The sequence below is a fragment of the Triturus cristatus genome, chromosome 8, assembly GCF_964204655.1.
Source record: "Triturus cristatus chromosome 8, aTriCri1.1, whole genome shotgun sequence".
Classification (NCBI taxonomy): Eukaryota; Metazoa; Chordata; class Amphibia; order Caudata; family Salamandridae; genus Triturus; species Triturus cristatus.
This window is the reverse complement of record NC_140591.1, coordinates 476,283,295-476,310,427: the sequence shown is the minus strand read 5'-3', so window position 1 is coordinate 476,310,427 and position 27,133 is coordinate 476,283,295.

Here is a 27,133-nt window from a genome sequence, read left to right as displayed (position 1 = left end):
CACACAAGAAGTCAGCCACAAAACAGCACAGCCACTTGCATGTGCATGTACTCGACACATGTATGGATGACAACATGCTAGGTCACAATTATGACTGGGGAAATACACTCATCACTGGCACCATCACTCCAGTGACACATCCACACACACCTCTGACTCACGTGCCATACATGCAGATGGAGACACACATCGCAACACATGCCACACGGGGACCAATGCGTGCACACTCAGACACTGGTACTCACCACTAAGCAAAGAAGTCGCGTATGAGCCGAGTCCGGATGTCCTCTTGCAGCTCCACATTCTCCACATCACTAGCCCCATTGCCAAGCCCTTCGTCCTCCACGGGTGGATGGTCCTGGTCATCTTGATCCAGGATGAGTGGCACAGCTTTCTCAACTGCCATGTTGTGCAGCATGCAGCAGACCATGAAGATTTTGCAGACCTTTGCCGGGGCATATGGGAGGGCGCCGCCGGTCTTGTGGAGGCATCGGAATCGGCTCTTCAGGAGGCCAAACGTCCTCTCTATCACTCGCCTTGTCCGGCCATGGGCGGTGTTGTAGCGGAGCTGGGCCAGTGTGATGGGGTTGCGGAGAGGTGTGATCAGCCATGGCATGTTGGGATAGCCAGCGTCCCCTACATGGAAAGCACATGGACATAAGTAGGACAGGAGAAGCGGTCGTGCTGGAAGTCTACGCAAAATACAGGACAGACAGACTGTACCCACCAACAACACATGCTCGTTCGTTGCGCAGCTGCGTCATCATTTCAGGCACCCTGCTACGCCTCATGATGTAGGCATCGTGTGCTGATCCTGGAAAACGAGCACAGACATGTGAAATCACCATGTTGGACAGACACACCACAAGGGCATTGATGGAGTGGTAGTGCTTGCGATTCCTGTACGCTACCTCCTGTGCCTGTGGTGGTACCAAAGCCACATGTGTCCCATCTATGGACCCAATGACATGGGGCATCCCTCCCAGGGCATAGAATCCACGCTTGACCCCAGTCAACATTTCAGGGGTTGGGAAATGGATGAAGTCATCCAGGTGAATCAACATGGCCTCTAAGAAATCATGCAGCACACGGCAGAACATGCTCTGGGACATGCCACCAACATGAGCTATGGTATTTTGAAAGGTACCCGTGGCTAGAAAATGTAGGGCTGCCATTACCTTCAGCTTGGGTGTCAGTGCCGTAGGATACCTGTGCAGCGGTTGCAGGTGTGGTGCCAGTCTCGCCGTCAACTCCAGAATCAACCGTTGGGGGAAGCGGTAGCACCGGATACAGTCATTCTCCCGCATGGCAGCCAAGTCCGGAATTGGTCGGGGAAGAGGCGGCGCTCTGCAGTAATTTGGAAGTGACAAGGAAGAGTGAGTGCACCACAACAACAATTTATTTGTACTGAGCACATGTTAATCTGTCTATACACATATGCTACATACGGAGTCAGGTATGTGCCACATGCCCTGGATACGTATGGCTGCCAGGTGACACTCCTACCAAGACCCAGCTACACACGGAGATTGTGAACCTCCACATGCCAGGGCATGGGATTAGCTGTGTCCCAGTGTAAGTGAACAGCCAGACGCAAGACAGGGGTGACATACATCCACACATCAGCAGAAGTAGGATGTCGATTTCAGAGACTGGTAGCGGAACACTAGAGCCACAGGTCACATGACAAGTATGTCAGCCCTATTCCTTCCTGTGTGCTGCTTGTCACCACTGTGATGTGTGAAAACCACCGTACATTTGCTAAGAGGGCCTGTGTACGTTCCCGTATCACTATGGGAGTGCTGCTGTATGTGTACCCATAGTGATGGTGAGCGTACAGGCGTGTGTACGCTCACTATCACTATGGGTACGCATACGCGAGCACACCCATAGTGGTACAGACCGTACACGCGTGCGTACGTTCACTATCACTATGGGTGTTCTCGCGTATGCGTACTCATAGTGATAGTGAGCGTACAGGCGTGTGTACGCTCCGTACCACTATGGGTGTGCTTGCGTATGCGTACCCATAGTGATAGTGAGCGTACAGGCGTGTGTACGCTCCGTACCACCATGAGTACGCATACGCAAGAACACCCATAGTGGTACGGACCGTACACGCGTGCGTACGTTCACTATCACTATGGGTGTTCTCGCGTATGCGTACTCATAGTGATAGTGAGCGTACAGGCGTGTGTACGCTCCATACCACTATGGGTGTGCTCGCGTATGCGTACCCATAGTGATAGTGAGCGTACAGGCGTGTGTACGCTCCGTACCACCATGAGTACGCATACGCAAGAACACCCATAGTGGTACGGACCGTACACGCGTGCGTACGTTCACTATCACTATGGGTGTTCTCGCGTATGCGTACTCATAGTGATAGTGAGCGTACAGGCGTGTGTACGCTCCGTACCACCATGAGTACGCATACGCAAGAACACCCATAGTGGTACAGACCGTACACGCGTGCGTACGTTCACTATCACTATGGGTGTACTCGCGTATGCGTACCCATAGTGATACGGACCGTACACACGCCTGCACGCTCACTATCACTATGAGTACGCATACGCGAGCACACCCATAGTGGTACGGAGCGTACACACGCCTGTACGGGCCGTTGCTATGCATTTGGGGTGCCCCAGGGCCCCGGAACGCACCGTACCTGTGTGTGAAGCTCAAAATTACATAGGGGACACATGAGGGACAAGTATAAAGGCCTACATGCATGCTGGTTGTCATGGAGACCAAGTTTAAAGTTTGAATTTGTTCTGGAAGGTGCACAGCAGAAGTCAGTTGGAATGAATCTACTTTGTTGCAATGTGTTTGTGAGGTTGACATCATGCTGAAGAAAAAAACTCAATAAGAACCCACTGACTGTGCTAGGCTTGAAGGGATTGGAGGAAACATAGGATGCAAATGTGAGTGACCAATCACTCTGTACTCCTGTGCATGAAACAGGCCAGCAAGGCAGATATAAGGCAGCCAGGTCCCATGAGGGAGCACTTGCCTGCACATCTTTGTATTCCACGACCCAGCTGCTGCTACTGATTCCCTGGAACCATGTCAAGGTCTGTGGAGAGGTCACAGCCCTTCACCCTGGAGTAGAACCTGGCTTTGCTGGATGTGATCCTCCCACAGTACCCCATGCTGTATGGCCGACCAGGGTATCAGGTGAGTGCAGAGTCTACCAGCACAGACTGTGTCCCTTTTTTGTGAGTGTGACTTCTGGCATTGTGTCCAGGTGTGGCACACATGCTATGTACTGTAGGGGGGGTCCCGGGGGGGGAATGCCTGATGTCTCCCAGCCGGTGCATGCTGTGGTGCATGTCGGCTGTCCTCACTTGCATTGTGTGTACTGTGACAATCACTGCATGCTGCATGCCACATTCTGCCTGTCTCGTCCTCCTGGGAATGTAGCCTCTACAGTCCTCATGTGACTCGGTGCTCACACCAGTGTGACAGGTGACTGTACCCACAGATGTGTGTTAGTTCTGTGTACCTGTGCTGAGAGTGTCCACATGATGTGTTCTTACCCTGGATATCGGTGTGTGTGTAAGTCCCCTGTCATGTGGGTGGGTGCATATGTGGAGTGGAGCACCCCAGCTGCATGAGGGATGGATATACCCTGGCCATGTGATGTGAGCAGGGAGCAGTGCTGTGTGTCTGACGTGCAGAGCCAGCCCCACACCTGTGAGCCCCCCCCCAGTCTAGTGGCACATGTGCAGAGTGAGGTATGTCGCTGCATTTGGCAATGGCAGGTGAATGTCCTGTGCCTGTGTGTGTCTGTGTACTCTGCTGCGGTAGCGTCAGTGGCCTGTGGCATGTGACTGCTTAGAGGTGCTGCACATTATCCTGGTGTAGCTTGTGATGCACAGTGTGAGCCTGGATCATTGATTGTGTAGTTGCCCTCATTCCACCTGTGTCCTTTCAATGGCACGTACTGCTTTTGCCCTACCACAGAGGATCATGTCCCTATGACAAAGGTGCAATGCGTTGGATGCATACTATGCCTTGTTGTAAACAGCAGATGTGTTCTAATATGTGTCCCTGTGACATGTGCCAGGTGTATTGATGTAGTGTCACTTGTTCATCCTCACAGGTAGGCGCCTCTGCCAAGGAGCAGATATGGCTGACCGCCGTCAGCGCCGTGAGGAGTGCGGATGGTCGGAAGCGGCGCCTGTCCCAGGTGAGGAAACGCTGGCAGGATATCCGGTGCTGGACGTGGAGGATCGCACGGGTCCTGCTGGGGGACTCACCTGAGAGCCATAAGAACCGCGGGCGCCGCCGACTGACCCCCATCCACAAGCGTGTGCTGCCGGTGGTATTCCCAGACTTGAAGAGGCGCTTACAGGAGAAGCAGCAGCAGGAAGGGGGTAGGTACATGTGTGCTTGTTGTGTTTCACCAGCATTTGTAAGTGCACAGTTGCATGGATACACTGCCAGGGTTTAAAGGTGCTGTGCAGATCCAGTTACCCACAGCATAGCTGTGCTCGCCTGCCTCCCTTCCCCTCTTTGCAATGTGTTCCCTGGTCTGTGTGTAGTCACTCCATCACAAGGTAATGTAGGCTGGCGCTTTCTCCACGTGAACTATGCCTGTAGCATCATGTGTGGGGGTGGTGTGTAACAGGTTTTTGGGGCCTTGGCTGTGCCCTGTCCAGTTCAGTACTTGTGGGTTCCATGTCAGTTGGCACTGATGCTGAGTCTAGACATGGGAGTTAGTCTCTCAAGTGTCATGCCTTACAGCACGCATGTCCTATGTTGTGGCCTGTGACATGATGTGCATGAGTGTGCGATACGCATAGTGCAGGGATGGTGGCGTGTGTTGCAGTCATTCCCATTCAGGACTATGGAGTTGTGTTGCCACTACTGTCCCCTGGGGCATATTTTCATAGGTGTCATGTGTGTCATCACAAAACGTGGACACTCTCAGTGTCTACAGCATAGGTTGTGCTCTGTGCCATTGTCCCCTGGCACCATGTATATTGACGTTAAATGTAGTACAAGTGTCCACTGTACGGCCTGACCTGATTTTCCTATTACATACTCACGGTGGCCAGTGCCTGTGTGTCTTGTTACAATCATCTGATGATGGCCATTTGTACATGATTATGTGGACAGGCGCACCTTGGGTGTTTGGCGTCAAATATTGCATTTATGCATCCCCTGTGTATTTCACCCAGACTAAGAGATGTAAGTGCCACCTGTGTCTCAACAAATTGTCTCATGTAGGGGGTGGTTGGTGCGGGCCAAGCCTACATGTCAAAACCAGAATTCTCCTTGCTAGGTCTGGCCAGTGTGTGATGTTTGTCTGGACATACACTCAAGGTGCAGTGAGCCAGTCATGTTGGGCATGTTTTCAGTTTTACCTATGCAGCATGTGCCTCAAGCTCATGGATTTGGTCCCTCCTCATCCCTATTGTCGGCAAAGCTGTGCGGTGCAGATGCAGTGCTGGATTGTCCCCAGGGCCTGGCTCCTATGTCAAACTCCATTTCATGTCATTTGCTATTGTGTCATGCTCTCCATGGATTTTCTGTGGCATGGTGGGTCAACCAACTGTGTGTTGCATGCCCTACATCTGTACCTTGTTTTGTAGATGTTACTGATCTTTCTTTGCAGGCTATGCACTGTGACCTATGTAGATTGGACTCATGTGACATATGTATACAGGTGTGTGATTAATTCCTGTCTTTTCACCTTGCCCACAGCATCGTCGGGGGACACGGAGGGAGACATGAGCACCGACGGAGCGGAGGGACCGAGCACCAGTGCCAGCGTTGACATCGTGACTGGCACATTGAGTGGTACAGAGGCGGAGGAGAGTGAGGCCGAGGACCTGTCCACTGGCACCACCGAATATGAAGCTGACGGGTCCGAGGATGATCTCTCCGAGTGGGCGGAGGCTGCACCAGCAGCTGACAGCGGAACAACATCGCACCCCGCCCCCTCCATTGCCATCAGCCGCCTCCCACTTGCTCGTGTCCCTTCCCAACGTCCACGGTCACCACATGTCTCCTTCCTGCCAGGCACTGCACCCCCTGCCCCTGTCTCCACTGCTGCCGCCAATGCCGAGTCTGTGGACATCCAGCGGCAGTTGCAGGTTGGTCAGGCTGCGATCCTTAATGTCCTCCATGGCCACAGCCAAGTGCTGCACAACATGGAGGCATACTTGGAGGGCATTTTTTCGTCGCAGGCTGACCAACGCCAGTTGCTGAGGTCCATAGACTCGACACTGACTGCAGCAGTGGGTCTCCTGCAGCGCTACGTCCCACCCCCTACCCCTGCCCCATCCACACTTCCCACTCCCATGCCTGTCCCACGTACACCCAGACGTACGCATGCACACACCACAATAGACACAGGCACCACACCAGCAGGGAAGGTCATACGCACACCTCCTGGCACGCACACACAGGGTGAGGTAGGCACACCCACTGGGTCGGGGGGCAAACGTAAGACACGCAGCCAGAGTGGGAGTCCACATTCCACCCAATCCACTCCCTTCAAATCCCCTCCCCTCAGCTCTCCTGGCCACATATCTGGCAAGGACTCCTTCATGGCCGCTCTGTCCCTGAGTCCCACTGTGACAAGCGGTCAAGGGAGTCCCCGGTCAGGGTGGTTGAGTCCCCCCGCTGTCCACACCCTCCCCCAGTGGCGCTGCGACCCATCCCTCCGCCCCCCCCTCCTTGGGGCCTGTGGTTCCTTCGGGTGCAGGGGAGACGCTGGAGGAACTTGCTAAGGTGTGCAGCGAGATCCTGGCCTCCGCCTTTGGCCCTGCCCCACCCCTGTGGTGGAGTCCTCCATCCCTGCACCCACGACGCCTACCCTTCGCCTCCTGTCCCTGCGGTGCCTGGTCCTTCCCCCCAACATGATGCCCTCCCCGCTGTGGAAGACAAAGGAGTCTGACTGTGCAGGCAAGCTAGGGGACACGCGTCCCACTGTGACCCCCGTCCAGCTGTGACTCATGGACTGCCCTATGGGCTTTGTAAATATTGAACTTTCTACGAACACAGTATTTAAGATCATGCTGATTAACCCTTTCGCCGCGGCGGGAATTCCGCCGCGGTGCTGGGGGGTGCGGGGGGGCAGCGCGGTGGCGCTGTGCTCATGACGGAGCCGCTCCGTCATGAGCCACGGTTGAGCTGTGCTCATGACGGAACGGTTCCGTCATGACTCCGCCCATTTGCGTTGTCCCCCCGCACAGGCGGGGAAACAGCGCCGCGTAGGCGGAGCGGCCGCCAACGGCCGTAACATGACGGAACCGTTCCGTCATGAGCACACGGCAACCGTGGCTCATGACGGAGCGGCTCCGTCATGAGCGGGGAAGGGATTAAAGCCATTTTTGTTTCCTTTGAACACTACAGCTTTTCTGATGTTGCTGTTGGTGGGGCTGCTACATGAGTTTGCGTGTTAATCATGTGTTGGGTGTGTGGGAAATGTAGTAGTGTGCTGGTCATAGGGGGGACCCTGGTATCTGTGTGCCATCACACGGTGTTGGCTAGGTTTCTCTGTTCATGTAAGCAGTTACTGCATGGTGAAATTGTCCCAAGGTGTATTCCTTCCTCTGTGTACCCTGACATCTTCCCTGCAGGGTGTTCCCAATATTGAGCGCTGAGCTGTGTGTACATTAGCTGGGTGTGTGACGGACTCCTTCAACTTTGCACATGCATGCTAAGCGATGTCTCCACCTGCATCATTCGTGGCATCCTTAGTAGTCATTGTACTTGTGTATGTGGACTATTGACATGACTTCATGTGGACATGTTTTCTTTTCGGCGCTATGCATGCGTATACTCCGAGCCTCCCACACATGTGGTACATGTACTGCAGGGTCTTTGTGCACCTGACTGACATTTGTGGGCATGGTATCTGTGGCTACTCCACCCTTTGCGTTCCATGGGCACTGCTGGGAGTGATAGGCACACACCCCTCCTGTCTCTGGGCACTGCTGGGAGTGATAGGCACACACCCCTCCTGTCTCTGGGCACTGCTGGGAGGACTCTGCACACACCCCTCCTGTCTCTGGGCACTGCTGGGAGGACTCTGCACACACCCCTCCTGTCTCTGGGCACTGCTGGGAGTGATAGGCACACACCCCTCCTGTCTCTGGGCACTGCTGGGAGTGATAGGCACACACCCCTCCTGTCTCTGGGCACTGCTGGGAGGACTCTGCACACACCCCTCCTGTCTCTGGGCACTGCTGGGAGGACTCTGCACACACCCCTCCTGTCTCTGGGCACTGCTGGGAGTGATAGGCACACACCCCTCCTGTCTCTGGGCACTGCTGGGAGGACTCTGCACACACCCCTCCTGTCTCTGGGCACTGCTGGGAGGACTCTGCACACAACCCTCCTGTCTCTGGGCACTGCTGGGAGTGTTAGGCACACACCCCTCCTGTCTCTGGGCACTGCTGGGAGTGATAGGCACACACACCTCCTGTCTCTGGGCACTGCTGGGAGTGATAGGCACACATCCCTCCTGTCTCTGGGCACTGCTGGGAGGACTCTGCACACACCCCTCCTGTCTCTGGGCACTGCTGGGAGGACTCTGCACACACCCCTCCTGTCTCTGGGCACTGCTGGGAGGACTCTGCACACACCCCTCCTGTCTCTGGGCACTGCTGGGAGTGTTAGGCACACACCCCTCCTGTCTCTGGGCACTGCTGGGAGGACTCTGCACCCACCCTCCTGTCTCTGGGCACTGCTGGGAGGACTCTGCACACACCCCTCCTGTCTCTGGGCACTGCTGGGAGAGATAGGCACACACCCCTCCTGTCTCTGGGCACTGCTGGGAGGACTCTGCACCCACCCCTCCTGTCTCTGGGCACTGCTGGGAGGACTCTACACACACCCCTCCTGTCTCTGGGCACTGCTGGGAGTGATAGGCACACACCCCTCCTGTCTCTGGGCACTGCTGGGAGGACTCTGCACCCACCCCTCCTGTCTCTGTGCACTGCTGGGAGGACTCTGCACACACCCCTCCTGTCTCTGGGCACTGCTGGGAGTGTTAGGCACACACCCCTCCTGTCTCTGGGCACTGCTGGGAGGACTCTGCACCCACCCCTCCTGTCTCTCGGCACTGCTGGGAGGACTCTCCACACACCCCTCCTGTCTCTGGGCACTGCTGGGAGGACTCTGCACACACCCCTCCTGTCTCTGGGCACTGCTGGGAGGACTCTGCACACACCCCTCCTGTCTCTGGGCACTGCTGGGAGTGATAGGCACACACCCCTCCTGTCTCTGGGCACTGCTGGGAGGACTCTGCACACACCCCTCCTGTCTCTGGGCACTGCTGGGAGGACTCTGCACACACCCCTCCTGTCTCTGGGCACTGCTGGGAGTGTTAGGCACACACCCCTCCTGTCTCTGGGCACTGCTGGGAGGACTCTGCACCCACCCCTCCTGTCTCTGGGCACTGCTGGGAGGACTCTGCACACACCCCGCCTATTTAACAATATGTACGCTTAGAACATACACGTGTGTGGGTTTGCTCCATGCATACGAGGTGGGGGTACGGGTCGTACTTACACTGTTGGGGTGGGGGTACGCTCCATACGTCCGCGGGTGAGGGTACGGGTTGTACTTACACTGTTGGGGTGGGGGTACGCACCATACGTCCGCGGGTGAGGGTACGGGTCGTACTTACACTGTTGGGGTGGGGGTACGCTCCATACGTCCACGGGTGAGGGTACGGGTCGTACTTACACTGTTGGGGTGGGGGTACGCTCCATACGTCCGCGGGTGAGGGTACGGGTCGTACTTACACTGTTGGGGTGGGGGTACGCTCCATACGTCCGCGGGTGAGGGTACGGGTCGTACTTACACTGTTGGGGTGGGGGTACGCTCCATACATCCGCGGGTGAGGGTACGGGTCGTACTTACACTGTTGGGGTGGGGGTACACACCATACGTCTGCGGGTGAGGGTACGGGTCGTACTTACATTGTTGGGGTGGGGGTACGCTCCATACGTCCGCGGGTGAGGGTACGGGTCGTACTTACACTGTTGGGGTGGGGGTACGCTCCATATGTCCGCGGGTGAGGGTACAGGTCGTACTTACACTGTTGGGGTGGGGGTACGCTCCATACATCCGCGGGTGAGGGTACGGGTCGTACTTACACTGTTGGGGTGGGGGTACGCACCATACGTCCGCGGGTGAGGGTACGGGTCGCACTTACACTGTTGGGGTGGGGGTACGCACCATACGTCCTCGGGTGAGGGTACGGGTCGTACTTACACTGTTGGGGTGGGGGTACGCTCCATGCATAGGAGGGGTGGGGGTAGGGTCCGTACATATCCGTCCCCACGCTATGTGATGCTTGTGCGGGCCGTACCCAGGCCTTTGCCACGTGGGTACAGCCTTCCCGCCATTGTTGGGGTGACGTAGGTGTGGGCGGGGTACGACTCGTACCCACGCTCTTAAGGCGTGGGTACGGGACGTACCTGTATTGTTGTGTTGCCGGTTCGCGTCGTCCAGCACTTCCGTTGTGGCGGACGCTGGCTTTGCTGGACACGCCCCCACCCCCTTGTAGTGACCATGGCCTGGGGGTCAGGTATGTCCAGGGCATGTGTGCTGTGTGACTCTGGTGGGGGTTTTGTGGCCTGCCCCTGGTCCTGCCCCCCCCCTCTCCCCCCTCCCTTTGTTGTTCTGACCTTCTGCGGCGTCTGCGTCCAAACCTGTAGAGGAGGTCGACTGCTATGAGGGCCGGGATGACACGTAGGTTCGGGTCCATGTCTGTCCGTCGCGTGCAGGTACTCCTTGTTTGCGTCGTCCTGATTTCCCGGCAGTTTTTGGCAGTCGGAAAATATTCACCGTGCGGGATGACGTCGGTGCGAATCCTGGTTCGTGAATGGCAGGCTGCGTGCGTCCCGACGTCACGTCGGCGCTTTCCCGGATCGCATTTGTATGTTTATTTTCGTCGGTCGGGGTTTTGTACGATTCGTACGGAAATGGAGTTTCCGTGCGAATCGTAATTCCATGTTTGTAAGTTTTGACGACCGGGTACGCGTCGGACGGAGAATATGCTCCGTCCGACGGTTCGTACCCGGTTTTTACAGGATCGTGATCGGCACCTATGTATCTAATAACAACATACCCTGTCCCCCTGTCTGGCCACCTCTCTCACTACATATTCATGTTAAATACTCATTTAATATAGTTTTACTATTCCGCACCTCAAGCCGGTAAGTATATTCACATTCTTAACAAATTAACAAAGCCGGACCAATACATGCTAACACTCTTCAACTAAGCAATTTTAAATGTAGGCGTGGAACTTGGTTTTGGCTGCATTACGGACCCTTGAGGAGTCGCTGGGGAATCTGCCATAGTGCAATCTGCTCCTGAAGTTTGCCATCCCTGCTGGGACTGGGAGGCCCAGGGTGCCCTGCAACGCCCTGACACACCGCACCTGGTGCCTCTTCCCGGCCCCTCCCCTTCTTACCTGTGCCTTCTTAACGCCTCGCAGCCCCCGCTTCGGGGGAGCCGCTCGTAGGCGTGGAACTTGGTTTTGGCTGCATTACGGACCCTTGAGGAGTCGCTGGGGAATCTGCCATCGCGCAATCTGCTCCTGAAGTTTGCCATCCCCGCTGGGACTGCGAGGCCCAGGGTGCCCTGCAACGCCCTGACACACCGCACCTGGTGCCTCTTCCCGGCCCCTCCCCTTCTTACCTGTGCCTTCTTAACGCCACGCGGCCACCGCTTCGCGGGAGCCGCTCGTAGGCGTGGAACTTGGTTTTGGCTGCATTACGGACCCTTGAGGAGTCGCTGGGGAATCTGCCATTGTGCAATCTGCTCCTGAAGTTTGCCATCCACGCTGGGACTGCGAGGCCCAGGGTGCCCTGCAACGCCCTGACACACCGCACCTGGTGCCTCTTCCCGGCCCCTCCCCTTCTTACCTGTGCGTTCTTAACGCCTCGCGGCCCCCGCTTCGCGGGAGCCGCTCGTAGGCGTGGAACTTGGTTTTGGCTGCATTACGGACCCTTGAGGAGTCGCTGGGGAATCTGCCATTGCGCAATCTGCTCCTGAAGTTTGCCATCCCTGCTGGGACTGCGAGGCCCAGGGTGCCCTGCAACGCCCTGACACACCGCACCTGGTGCCTCTTCCCGGCCCCTCCCCTTCTTACCTGTGCCTTCTTAACGCCTCGCGGCCCCCGCTTCGCGGAGCCGCTCGTAGGCGTGGAACTTGGTTTTCTGGCTGCATTACGAACCCTTGAGGAGTCGCTGGGGAATCTGCCATCGCGCAATCTGCTCCTGAAGTTTGCCATCCCCGCTGGGACTGCGAGGCCCAGGGTGCCCTGCAACGCCCTGACACACCGCACTGGTGCCTCTTCCCGGCCCCTCCCCTTCTTATCTGTGCCTTCTTAACGCCTCGCGGCCCCCGCTTCGCGGGGGCCGCTCGTAGGCGTGGAACTTGGTTTTGGCTGCATTACGGACCCTTGAGGAGTCGCTGGGGAATCTGCCATCGCGCAATCTGCTCCTGAAGTTTCCCATCCCCGCTGGGACTGCGAGGCCCAGGGTGCCCTGCAACGCCCTGACACACCGCACCCGGTGCCTCTTCCCGGCCCCTCCCCTTCTTATCTGTGCCTTCCTAACGCCTCGCGGCCCCCGCTTCGCGGGAGCCGCTCGTAGGCGTGGAACTTGGTTTTGGCTGCATTACGGACCCTTGAGGAGTCGCTGGGGAATCTGCCATCGCGCAATCTGCTCCTGAAGTTTGCCATCCCCGCTGGGACTGCGAGGCCCAGGGTGCCCTGCAACGCCCTGACACACCGCACCTGGTGCCTCTTCCCGGCCCCTCCCCCTCTCTTCACCCCACCATAAGAACTACTCCTGCTATCGCGGGACGCGTGCGGGGCGCACACCGGGGCGAAGACCGGGCAAAGAGCAGGACGTCTGAGGCCGTCCGAGGGCGACCGAGGACAGGACGGGCCACCTTATTAACTTCTACCATGTGGTAAACGTTACAGCTTCCTATATCTATTGTCATCTGTATCCCTCATTTTGTACTGTGTACTCCCTCCATCTTGGATTTGTTTAATCGGAGTCTTTGTACAGTATTTTGCCGGTTATTTTATTAGCATGCCTTCAGAAGCAGGGAAATCACGTACCCTAACTGTTAATACTTCGTATGGACCCGTTTCCGGCACAATAGATCGATTTTTTAAATGAGTGACTACTGTTCTGGAGAAGGAAATTGCGAATACCGAAAAGCGCCTATCCCTTGACTTGCTAACTGGCAAACGTTCCTCTTTGGGTAAAATTGGGAAGGTACTCTCTCCGGGGGCGATAATTGAGAGATCAGGCTCTATTCCTGAAAAGGAGGATATAATAACTTTCCTGTCAAATTCCCCAGGTACGCCTATCTTGTCAGACCATCTAATTAGCCTAACTACATCAGGGCTATCAGATTCACCGAACCTGGATATCTCTCCCCCATCGATTATAGGGATTCCCGAGAATAGACATACTCCAAAAAAGAGACAAGGCCTTTCTGTCAAAACACCTCTAGCTAAAAACAAGAAGACTAGATCCCTTGTACAATCCTCGACTCTCACTGGTCCAGCAGTGTCAAATAACCCTTCCCCTAGTTCTAACACCATAGGAATCCCCACTGATCAAGATCTGATGGGTGAATTATTCACCAAAATTGAGACCATGATTAAGTCCCTCCTACTCCCCCTCTTAGAGAGGACAAGATTAATAAGTCTGCATTTGGATGATTTGGCCAAACAAATCCAAGGGAATAATTTGACCCTCTCCGAACTCCTAAAAAACCAGAATAAAACTAGTACCATTGATCTAGCTATCTCTCCCTCTACCTTGTCAGAACAACCATCAATCAGTGGTATTCACAGGAAAATGCGTACCGCTCTGGGGGGGAAGTCAGTGGAAAAACCATCCAAAAAAATTACAGACATGGGTGGAACTATCCCCCCACCTAAAGACAAAGAAACAGGTAGGGAGACAAGGGTGGACAGTAGACTCACACCCGGAATGACAGGAAATGCTGAAGACTCAAAAAAAGAAAGCAAAAGCAATCCTGTGGATGTAAATAATATGAGGAGAAAAGACATTATGGATGCTAGGAATGATGAATGGCTAATCCAGTCCAAGAATACTACATCAAGTAGAAGGGTGGATCTACCCCCAGAATCAGCCCCGTATACTATCATTATGACAGGGGTACCCGAACTTCCAGAGGGCACCAGAGAGAACTTCTATGCTTTAAAAAACAAAATCATCTATTGGTTAAATCAAAATCGACCACTTCCCGCCCATATAAATGGGGAAATTTTAATGGTGAGACGCACCAGCTGGGTGGGAACTAGACCAAAAGAAAAGAAGGGGGACGCGATAATTATAAACTTTAGGGACCACAGAGCTGTGAGATGTATTGGAGACTGGTACAAAGCCAGAGGGGGAGACGCTATCTCGACGCATTATGTCAACTATTTTTACCCACGAGAACTGGCTTCCCATTTTAAATCTTACCCCGCAAAAAACCTTTTCACAGACTGGAGAGAAGTAGACCAGCAAACTCCCTATCAAAACGCTCGTAATCACCTGTTTAACCCGCATCCTATGGGGAGGCGCTTGATTAATGATCATCACTCATTCCAGCGCCTAAATCATCTACCTCAGAATAACTACTCTGAGTCACATCATAGGTTCAATCTACCCACCCAAAACTATTATTCAGTTTTGAGTGATCTGGAAAATGTAGATTGACTCAGCGTAGAACAGGCACGATTACGAAAACTTATCACGGTAAATCAAACTACCCCTGAGGATATTGTTCTTTGTAGCGAAAGCGTAGAAACGCAAGTAATGGAAAATAGTAACCTATCACCAGTTAGTGCAGAAATGCAAACAATGGAAAATAGTAACCCTTACCCAGTATCCATTTTAACATCGCCTAGAGGACCCGACATTATTACTCCGGGGAATAGTTGCGTCAATCAATTTTTGGAGAAGGGAGACGTAGAGTACCAATTAGCCGCAGAGGTAGTCCGTATAAATAATCGTACAAACAATGACTTAATAATACAAACTATGTCATGGAACATTGCCGGCCTATGTACAAAAATAATGAATGGGAGTCTGTTTGACTTTGCTCAGGATTACCACATAATCTGCCTACAGGAGACATGGTCTACTGACGAACAGCACATGATAGGCTACAAAACCTATTTTTCATCGGCAGTGGCTAGCGCCCACGGAAGGGCTAAGGGGGGTCTGACGGTGTTCATAAAAAATACCATAGTGGGGCTAAAAATAGCACCTCTTGGCCTATATTCTAATTATCAGATATTGAAAATCTCATTCCCGAAGAATGGGACAATAATTCTAGTAAACATGTATGATAATCTACCAGAAAAGGAGAGAGTAAACTTACTTGGGACTATCCGTAATAAACTTTCAATTCTGACAAAAAAGATGCAAGGATTAGATGTCCCAAATATCGTTTGGTGCGGTGATTTAAATCATCACCCCTGCGACAAAAAAAACACCAATATCTGCGGTATGGCAGAAAAAACAGAAAATAATATGATCCACTTCTGTCACACCAAGGTAGGAGACCTGCTAAATGAAACATTGTCAGAACTTGGTCTAGTGATTTTAAACGAAATTAACACCGCTACTAGGCAGCTACAGGCTACATATCTGGGCAGGGGATGGGAGTCGACAATCGACTACATACTGGTCTCAACAACATTTGAGAACAAGGCCCAGAGTTTTAGATTATTAACCAACACTCTAAGCGACCATGTCGCATTGGTCTTTGAATTGGTTATTGATCAGGTGCAACTTACACCCCAATTGATGATGAGCGCACTCGCCCAGAATAATATTTACCTCACAAAAATAATCGGCTACGCCTTAGGTTGGGGAAAGATAGACCCAGCAGCCATAACAAACAAGGTAGTCCATGCGGTATACTCCGCAATTATGAAGTGCCTGGATATCGACACTAGTGAAGAAGATCTTCTTCACAATTTCGGCCTAATTATGGAGACAGTAAAGGACCTCTTAACCGGTAACAAGAAAGGGAATAGGGGCGGGAAAAAAGGGTGGTTCGGCCATGAATGCACCTTGGCACATAAATCCTTAAAGAAAGCGCTGACAAAACCCGTAAGAGATCAAGAGGAGATCCGTACCTTAAGGAGGTCCTATCGACTAGCCTGCAAAACCAGAAAACAGGAACTGAAAAAAGCGCTCTGGGATCAACTATATGAGAGTTCCCAGAACAGAGATAGCGAGCAGTTCTGGAAGGTCGTAAAGACCCCCTTTCTGAACGATCCTTGTGATCAGCCTATACTAGAAGCAGCAATTGAGGGCCCAACATGGGTAAACCATTTCTCCAAAGTTTTTGGCAAAACATTAGGAACTGAATTACCAGAAGAAAGTGAACAGACCCCACAAAATTGTTTATTTCCAATCCTCTTAAACTTTGAAATGAATGAAATTATAAATGCTGTTAAAAAAAGTAAACGCGGAAAAGCCCCTGGTCCAGATGGCGTACCGGTTGATTTTTTTAAGTTCCAACTAGATTTATGGGCTCCAATTTTAAAACGAGTGTTTGACGCAGTAATGAAGTGCGGGCTAATCAAGTCTTGGACCCAATCGATTATGGTCCCTATTTTTAAGAAGGGAGACAGGGAAGACGTGACCTGTTATAGGCCAATCTCATTACTGGACTCGCTCGGGAAAGTCCTGGGCAGAGTGGTTCGTCAGCGTCTCCAGGAATGGGTAAATGATCACAATATATTATCCGACATCCAATTCGGCTTTAGAGAGGGGTTTGGAACAACTGAACAGGCATTGAACCTATCCCTATTGGTGGGAAAATATGTATCTGCAAAGCAAGGAAGGTTATCCATGGTCTATGTCGATCTTTCTGCGGCATTTGACTGTGTCTCCCATTCGAAACTTTGGTCAGTGCTCAGTGATATGGGCATAGACTCTGACCTAGTACACCTCCTTCGTGCACTTTATTCCAACGCCTCATCCAGGGTTCGTTTTGGAACACAGGGCGAACTATCCGACTCTTTTAAGGTAGAGCGGGGCGTGAGGCAGGGTTGTGTCCTGGCCCCCTTTCTATTTTCTCTTTACACCAACAGTCTTGAAGCTGAGATGTTGAGAGGGGCCCAGGACCTCCCACGAGTAAAAAATCGCCTCGTGCCTGCGCTTTTATACGCGGATGACGCCGTAATATTGGCACGTACCCCGCAAGCGTTGCAGAAAGCCTTAGATAGATACTCAAATTTTATGGGCAGTTTGGATCTTAAAATAAACACCAAGAAAACATATGTGATGGTGGCAGGAAAGGGAAAGAAAAGGGGAAGGACCACTATTTGCCTTGACAAAGAGAGAATTGATTCGACTACACAATATCCATATCTTGGGGTCATGATAGATGATAAACTCAACTGGAAGGCGGCTATTGAAGCTCGCAAACACCAACTCTTGCGAGCAATAATCGCTCTCATAAAATTCTCCCAGAAGCTAGGAAAGAGACCACCAGTAGAGCTTCTCCGCATTTATAAAGCCAAGTGCCATTCCATTGCACTTTACGGGGCGGGCCTCTGGGGATACAAAAATACCAATGCTCTGCAGGTAGCAGAGAATACATTCATGCAATTTCTTCTGATGGCACCAAAGCGAGCATCGATCTTTGCCTGCCATGCAGAACTTGGAATCCCCCACATCGAAGACCTGGCTAAGATTCAACCCCTTTTGTTGTGGCGCCGCATTTGGACGTCAACAGATAACTCATTTACAAAAGACATAGTGGCCGACTGTATGTCCCTAGAACTCATGGGGAAAATTGAGTGGCTGCTTTATGTGAAAAACCTTCTTACAGATCTAGGCCTTAACAAATATTTTGTTAACCCCGAATTGATTGCAGAGATCTCGAAGAAAGATTTAAAAATAAAGGCCCTCAGCTATATGGAAGAATCCCGGTTGAGCAAGGAGATAAGTAAAACATCTGTTCAACACGCCTTAATAGTCATGACCACATTGGAAATGGAACCTTATTTGGCCTATGTCGAGTCACAATTTGAACGTTTTTTGTTGACATGATTTAGACTGAATGTTTTTCACAGGCTTGTAGCCTTTCCTAAAAACCCAAATTGGAATGAGTGTTTAATGTTATGCCCCTGTGATGAGATGTCGGAACAATCAACCATGCATACTGTATTGCTTTGTAAATACTATTCTACCCATCGTAACCTCTGGCTAACCCCACTGCTGAGAACTCTCGGTTTTAGAAGGTGTCGCCCTGCCATGTTGTATTTGCAATTCCTGAATACTACATTGACCACGAAATGCGTAAGCACGTTTTTAAAGTGTATTTTTAAACACAGAGCGAACCTTGGTTAAAGCATTTTAGTCAATATAAGGAGCCTTTTATAACATGTATATTCTTTGTGATATGTTTTATGTATGTACTTTAATGGTTATTATTGCTTTATTATAACCGAATAAAGATTTACTACTACTACAAAATAAATGTGTACTAATTATATCTCCAAACTGGAGTATTTAACTTAAATCAAGCAACATATTACAAACATTATAATATTTAACAAATCTAAACACACCTACAAGTAAACAACAGACATAAAATGTTGAATTATACATTTAAATACAGTAATAATAAAAAGGGGCAACAAAGGGAGATGAAATGGTGCCTCCTGCATGATGTGACAGCTGGCCAAGTAGGTTGCTGGTGTATACTAAAACGTTCATTTTCTGTGAATGTTGGGTGGTTTGACTGCTTATCGTAGGTAATGTAAAAAAAACAAATTGTAATCATGATGTGCTGATGCATGTTTTTATACAGCTGGACCACGTCCTCATCTGAGTCTTTAAAGCGCAATAAAAATATAATATTTCAAAGCAAACTCCAAATATGGGTAACAAAAAAAGGGTCCTATCACAGTCTACAGTAGGCTCCACTCCATTGTCTTCCCTCCACATCGCAGTACTGTCCTTGACATCATACAGCAATGTCTGTCCCACTGAGAGGCTCTTTAGAACCTCCAGTGCCTCTTCTAGCACCAGTGCTGGTTGGATGGGGTAGGGGGAGAGATGTTTGGGGCAAGGGAGACCCCAATCCATTTACAGTGGCTCTCCTACTGGTGCCTCAAAGTCGGTAAGAAAGCTAAAAGGAGGCAGATTCACACTTCAGATACATACTAGAGAGGCTAATCACAAAAAGTACACACAGAAGAGAGGTCCAAACACAAGACATTTTAGTATACGAATCTCAATAAAAGGCGCACAAGGGAACATCATAATTTGCCATATTTTGATTTCAGCAGACAGGTTGCTCCATCTCATATTATGGATATTCTGTCTGCCTTATGACAAGTGCATTCTATTATCAAGCACTTTTGATAGGACCAATGGAATATCCATTGTTTTTGTGACAGACTACCCATCTGCAAGTTTCAAAATCATGCACTATATCTGTTAATGGACTCATTTCAAGTAAAGCTAAAATATCCTAAGCATGTCCAATTTTAATCCAATGTCAAACAGTGCCTCACATCTACACAGATTATTTTGTGGGTACTACTGTCACCAATGTGACATACATTTTGGCAAACACATTACAAATTAGATATGCTTTAATGCTCTAGGAAAATGGTGTATGTGTCTTCTGTGATGTGGTGAAGCACTATCTCTTGTGGCAAAATCAAAATCTGGCACATATTATTACCTTTTTACTTTGAAATATTGTTGACAGGAATGTTCCGCACATATTGTATACTCATTGTCCATGCCCAGCATTCACAATGGTACATATCTGCTATCACACTTGTACGACTATTTGGACGTAAGCGCCAACTAAACCTGTGTGTTTGTCAAAGCCTAGGTCACGCATAGAATAATAGTGTGTTCACACACTTGTCCAGCCCCTGGATGTCCAAGACAAAATACAGCCAGATGTAAGCACCAATAGATACTATCCATGACATAGAATGTTTTTAAAAGCACAGTTGTGGCAGATCAATTTTAAAATCGATATGACCATGTACAAAATATTGTGCATGCAGCACAGGGCTGTGAACCACTTGATGAAAGGGTATTTTGCAACTTTTTTTAGGTCATACTCCTTTACTTACAGATATCTCATCAGCAAAGTTCAAAATACATTATTGTCAAGGTGCCTGATTTAGAGTTGTGTTTCTGTGTCACAAATGTGGGGAATATCCTGTCCGCCTTATTACAAGTACATAATGCGATGACACTTGTAATAAGGTGGACGGGATATCTTTCACATATGCTATGAAGTAGCTGTCAGCCAAACTCTAAATCTGGGCCAAAGTCTAAGATATCCAAGGCACATATAATTGGAAAGTTATGAAATAACCCTTGGCAACCACTAAGAGTTTCAAATAATTACATAATAAAGGCCATATGTGCACATGACAATGATGATATTTATATAATGTATGTTATTTATTCATTGCTTGTCGCATATAATTATTTCTTTCAATATATAAATGAATTGCAAAATCAGTCAATATGGAGACTTTCAATAAAGTGTACAAATTATGATAGACAATGAAATGTAAAGAAAACCCATAACACTTCTCATTATATAAATGCAATGGGAATACACAATAAATATGTACATTAAACAATACACATTTAAGACAATAACAAACCACATAATGCACATACAGAGTAGTATCAACATAACACCATTGACAAACAGATAAAATCATGAAATATGTACAAGTAAAATCTCAATATATAAACAACAAATTATTCTCTAATTATTAATATTGAATTGTTTCTTAGTATGGGCAGCATGTTGAAAACTCTTCTACGCGCATTTCGGCACGAAACCACAGCCTTCTTCAGATGGAAAAGCGTTGTGGAAAAACTACAGACATAGCGCATGTTCAGATAAGGCCATAAGAAAATTCAAATATATTTATACCTTCTGAGGCATCTCAGAAAAAATAACTGATAATATAGGTCAGATTTCATATACATTTCCCCGTTATTTTGTAGACTTGTCATCCTCCTCTATGCTCATAGAGGAGATGGGGAGGAGCTGCCGCAGTAACATACACGCCCACCTGCTTTATCGGATTTCTAAGTATTGTATTTCTCTTTTCGAAAATAGGCAGAGTTTTTTTGTTGACTGCACCATATGCAACCATAAGACTATCTACTTACCGAGTCTAGTCTTTCTTCTTGACGTACCATGCGTATGTACATATCAGTTGACATATGTCTGCCACCATATATGGGATACGCTGACGAGCCTTCGGCAACTGCGTTTGTAAGACTCATGGGAGATATTGCTTGTTGCGGTCCCTTGAGATTATCCCAAGAAGACGACATGTCAAGAGTGAGGTAAGACACAAATATATATTGTCTAGTATGCTTAGCGCTTGTTGCCTTTGAGTATGCTAGCAGCCTCAATTATACGTAGCATACTGGCCCTATAAATGTCAGATTCAGACAAGAGAGGTAACTGGAGGACAAGTTATGATACTCACAGGCCGCACCTTGTTGTTATAACCGGTCTGTATAGAACATTCTTGTTCGGCTAAACTGTTCTCATCTTTTATCAACAATTTTATGCAAGTGTTGTTTCCTTTTACAGTTCTGCTCATTACTTTTTTGCCTAGTTTCTACAAATGCTGGCCTTAGCCCTGTGCTGGGAAACCATTTCCACAGCAGCAATTGAAGTAATACAAGACAAAGGAGACTATGCTGGCTATATTTATTGGTTCTGTATGCAGTATTTGCATATACAGGTACTTAGCTGAAGACTATCGGAGACAATTATATCTTTCTTTCCAAACTTCATCCACTTGTGCCTGAGTATGCTTTGATAGCCCATATCTTCTATCATTAATAGTCGGCTTGTAACACAAAATTCATGGCTTGTTCCTGAATATATTTCTTCTTTCTACTTATATTCAGTTTTATTTTCATTTATTTTTGTTGTTTCTTTATATTTATCCTAAATGGTATTGTAAGCGTTGAAGAAGCACACATCAGGTGTGTATCAAAACGCTTTTCTTGAAATTGAATTTCTTCTCGTAATGTTTTCCTACTTGTGGTGACTTTTTAAAAATTGAAAACAGAGACCTGCACTTTCTATTCTCCTCTTATCTCATCTACAGATGATGTGATATGTATCGAATCTCCTTTTTCAATCTCTTTCCCTTGTATCCGGATAGAGATAAAGAGTCATTATATTTTATCACTGTGACAATCAATTTGTTCTAGTGAATTTATGGCCTTTGCCTGACACATCTTTATTTTTCAGTTTGATTCCAGCTCCATTCTCAGTACATTTGGCCCCCAAGGCATTGTTTTTCTGGCACCTGGATTGTTTATTAATCATCCATCATATATCAATTCAGTGATATACTTAGACAAAGAGGTAATATATAAGAAAGCGGTTCTGAACCAGTCTGTCTATACACTGTTTGACACATGAGACAACAGGAGTCAACACAATTAGTATTCATCCATTTTGGTTCTCTGTGTTGTGTCTTTTTCTGCCGTAAACTCTTAATCAGCGTACCATCTTGCATGAGACACCCTATGCTATCCTTTTTTTTGTTTCCTGAGCACACAAACCTACAACCTTTTTTCTCTTTGTTTCTAATCACAAGCATGATGAATTCTGTGCAGAAATTGTAATATGCCCATCCTTTTTCCTTTTTTATATAGGGAGTTTTTGATTCCAAATTCACAGTTTAATCCATTTGGGTTTTATCTGGGATATATATTTCTATAATCATCTGTTTTCTCCTTACCTACAATTCTGACCTATGTTATTAGTTTTGTTTCTGAGATGCCTCAGAAGGTTTAAAAATATTTGAATTTTCTTATGGCCATATCCGAAAATGTGATATGACTACAGGTTTTCCACAACACTTTTCCAACTATGGCTCTTCCGGAAGAAGGTGTGGTTTCATGCCGAAACTTGCGTAGAAGGGTTTTCACAACATTGTCCAAACTAAAAAACAATTCAATATAATCATTAGAGAACAATTTGTCGTTTATATATTGAGATTGTACTTATTTCATGATTTTTATCTGTTTGTCAATGGTATTATGCTGATACTACTGTGTATGTGGATTATGTGGTTTGTAATTGACTTAAATTTGTATTGTATAATGTAGATATTCATTGTGTATTCCCATTGCATTTATATTATTAGAAGTGGTGTGGTTTATTTTTACATTTCATTGTCTGTCATCATTTGTACACTTTATTGACAGTCTCCATATAGACTGATTTTGTAATTCATTTATATATTGAAATAAATAACAATACACAACAAGCAATGAATAAATAAATATATTATAAATATCATAATTTTCAAGTTCACAGATGGCCTTTCTTATGGAATTATTTGAAAATGTTAGTGGTTGCCAAGGGTATTTCATTACACTGTTGATTTGTTTCCTGCCCCTGGAACCCTGATCTATTTCCAGGGGGTCCCATTTCCTTACACTTATAATTGGAACTTCATTATATTTTTATTATGGTGACGTTATATTGCGATTTGGTAACTGGAAAGAATCGGTAAGAATAACATACATATTATTTCAAATGAATAAACGTACCTCCTTGTTGCTGCTCCATTGGCTTCAACTCACCATCCACGTTAACGTAGCCACTGCTAGATGGTGCCGCATCACAGAGATCAGCCACCACTTTTTTTCTGGGAGAGCCTTCGAAGCTTGAGAACCACCTGTTGGGGCTTTTGCCTGGCAATTGCCCTCCAGATCCTCCTCTTGTAGTGGGCTGACCTACAGTGAGGTAAATAAAACAAAATTAATCATCTTTTGTTCAACATCACAATACATCAAACCAACATACGATAATATTTTTAATGAACTTATATTGGGGCTGGTTGAGATTTTATTTGGCAAGCTACTGAGACTAAACCTGGATGTTTATACCATCCACCTCATTACTAGTGCATAATATACTATAAGATGGATGGGATATCCGTTACACTGTGAGAAAATAAAATGTCAAACAACTTACTCATCACGATTATTGTTTGTTTTTGAATATTGTTGCGAAAAGTCAAAGTGCATGTTGTTTTACTTTGGCCATCACTCAATGTTGTGTGGTTCCATTAAGGATTATATTCGGGGCCGTACTGGGTCACATTTATTACTTTTTGGACAAGTTACTTCATGGCAGTGTGAAGGATAGGCCATCCACCTTATAACAAGTGCCTTATATAGTATTTGCTTTCTAATTATGTGTATAGGTACGTATTACATTATGATGTAGTAGCCATTCGGGGAAATAGAAACTCAGTACCATTGTGTTTTCTGTAGAGAGTACTCCATTCCAAATGGCAGGGAGTACTCTTTCAACAGAAAACATTGTCAGTGTCAGCCTTAAGGTCAAGTGTACTGTGAATTGTTAAAATACATGGTCTTCGTTGGCTTAGCAGTTGGAGAGATAACTTCACCAGCCAGGGCCTCCCTTGGCTCTGATAGTACCATGTCCTAAAACATTTATGAGACTAAAGCAGATTTCTAACTAAAACATGACATGCTTAGTAACACCATGGATGGTAATTATTGTGTTACTCTGATCTTTGTTGCCCTAGTCACCACAAAGTTTACCCATGCCTAAGTAAGGTTCTTAATGCTCTCACCAATGTCTGACTGATTTCTGCCCATATCTGGCTAGCAGCAGCGGTCTGTGAAGGGAGTGACGGTGGGGCAGTGAGGCGGGCGGGGGAGGGGCAGGGTGGTAAAATGTAAACACCGGAATATGGATGAACGGAGGTAAGTACACATTTAAATAAGTAAAACGAATTTCGTTGCGCGCGCTGCATCGCATTTTGCAATGCAGCGCACGCAAAGGAATTTGTTTTATTTATTTAAATGTGTACTTACCTCCGTTCATCCATATTCCAGTGTTTACATTTTACCACCCTGCCCCTCCCCCGCCCGCCTCACTGCCCCACCGTCACTCCCTTCAGTCCATGTAAAAATGTAGATTCACAATGGCAGTACTATATTGGTAACATTTTAAAATGAAAAACAGTCTATACATTTCTGTTAGGCAATGTACAGGTGTGATTCAAAGACATCTAGCGTAGATGATTCCCTGTGACTCCGCCAATCCCCTTTTGGAGTGTTGAATCTATTAGCTAGATTCACAATGTAGATGCAGCTCTACCCCTCAGTTCTTACATACTATTGTGACACTATTTTTCCTACAGACTGACAAACAATCTCTGGGCAGGAAGTGGCAACGGTGTACCATCAACTGACAATATGTTGTTAGCAGATGTTTATTATGCCACAGTTGATAGAGGTGCCTGACCCACTCTAGTCAGCAGACACAGGCCACGTTGCATTGCTTTTGAGTTATTGATATATGCATCACTGCATTTCCAATAAAATGTAGTTAGCCCATGGATGTGTGTTTGTTTTTCACCTGGACTATTTTTGGTTGAAACACTGTGGGAAACAGGGGTACTTGCATAGAAACACAAGTTCTGAAAAAGTATAACCTCAAACTTTTAACAGGAAGTTATGTTATGTTATGTTATGTTATATTATGTTATGTTATGTTATGTTATGTTATGTTATGTTATGTTATGTTATGTTATGTTATGGCAAGTAGACATGCAACAGACCACAGTAAGTTCTGAGGCAGACTGTGACCATGAGGCGTGCTTTCATGCAAGGTTGTGGGACAGAGAAACTTTGATTCAGAGGACCACAGGAAACTCTCACTACGAACAGTAAGACCAGTGGTTGGTTCCAAAGAAAGATAAGTAGAGGTCAAAAATGGAGGAGAAGTGTTATGCAAAGAAATACCTGCCCGATTGTCAACAACAGTGTGTGAGATGCTTCCAACTGTACAGCAAAGCAAATCTTACAACTTGCTTCACAATACAAAGAAAGTGTAGACTGGGATTTACCAGTAACACCCAAAGAGAAGAAGACGAGGAACACAAGTGCTGGAGAGCAAATTTTCAAACAACAGAAAATACTGCCTAGAGTTTAGCTTAAGGAAACTATAACTACGACAACACTGTGTGTTAGCACAAGACACAGTTGAATTACCTGTTGCTTGCAACCTCCAGGGCCTCCAAAAACAGTCAAAGCACAGAAGTGACAGCCATGGAGAACTAACTCCACACAATAGTTCCAGACACAGCTGGTAAAGAGAAAGACATCCGGAAATAAAAATTAGCATTCACAAACTAAAACACAAGTGCAGGACAGGTGGGATATGCAAATAAAGGATTTTGGCCCATATGTACTGAAGCATTGTCCCATAAACACAGCATAGAGATAACCCTTTGATACATCTGGCTCTTGGTGAATTTGAAAACTGAATTGCTGCTTTCAATGTACTCCTGGTGGATAAAGTGCAACAACTCTGATTGCAGCAAGAGCATGCAATCTACACTGCCTTGACCTGCAGCATCTACAGGCTGTATATCTCCCTAATGTTAAAGTGAGCATGCATGTCATATACTACACTTTTGCACTAACCTTTGTGTTCCAACAACAGGGGACAGTAAGTGCTGTTCTTCAATAAACGTTTTTTCCCAATGGTTTGCCTGTATGCCTTGTTCTGTGGGTTTGTTTCACAGGTTTATAGTTTGCCAAGTTTTGTCTCCTTTCCAGGTGTTTGCTGATTCCTTTGGCCACCGCCAGGTGTGGGCAAGCAACTGAAAGCTCAAGCCAGGCTTGAGCCTGAAGGGTGGCTTTGGCTCAGCATGAGGTCCTTCTGGAACCAGAAGTCCAAAATTAGAAGAGCTTTCACGGGACAAAAAAGTGGCCCCAAATTGTGCACCAACTTTTTGCCAATGGAAATACGTTTTTTGAACCAACCGATGTACTAATAGGTCTATTCACAGAATTCCGATTCATAGTGTGTCACAAATCGATCTACCTTATCAACAGCAGTGTCCTATCCTTAACGGCGGAGGGGCCACACCCCCAAATCTTTTGGACATAAAGTGTGTTTGTGAAGCTGAGCAAGGGTCAGCCTGCCAGACACTCTTTATTTTCAGGTCTGGAAGCCAGAAGCTGGGCATGCGCTAAATGTGCAAGCTCTTGACTATCTGAGTTGAACTTTGCTG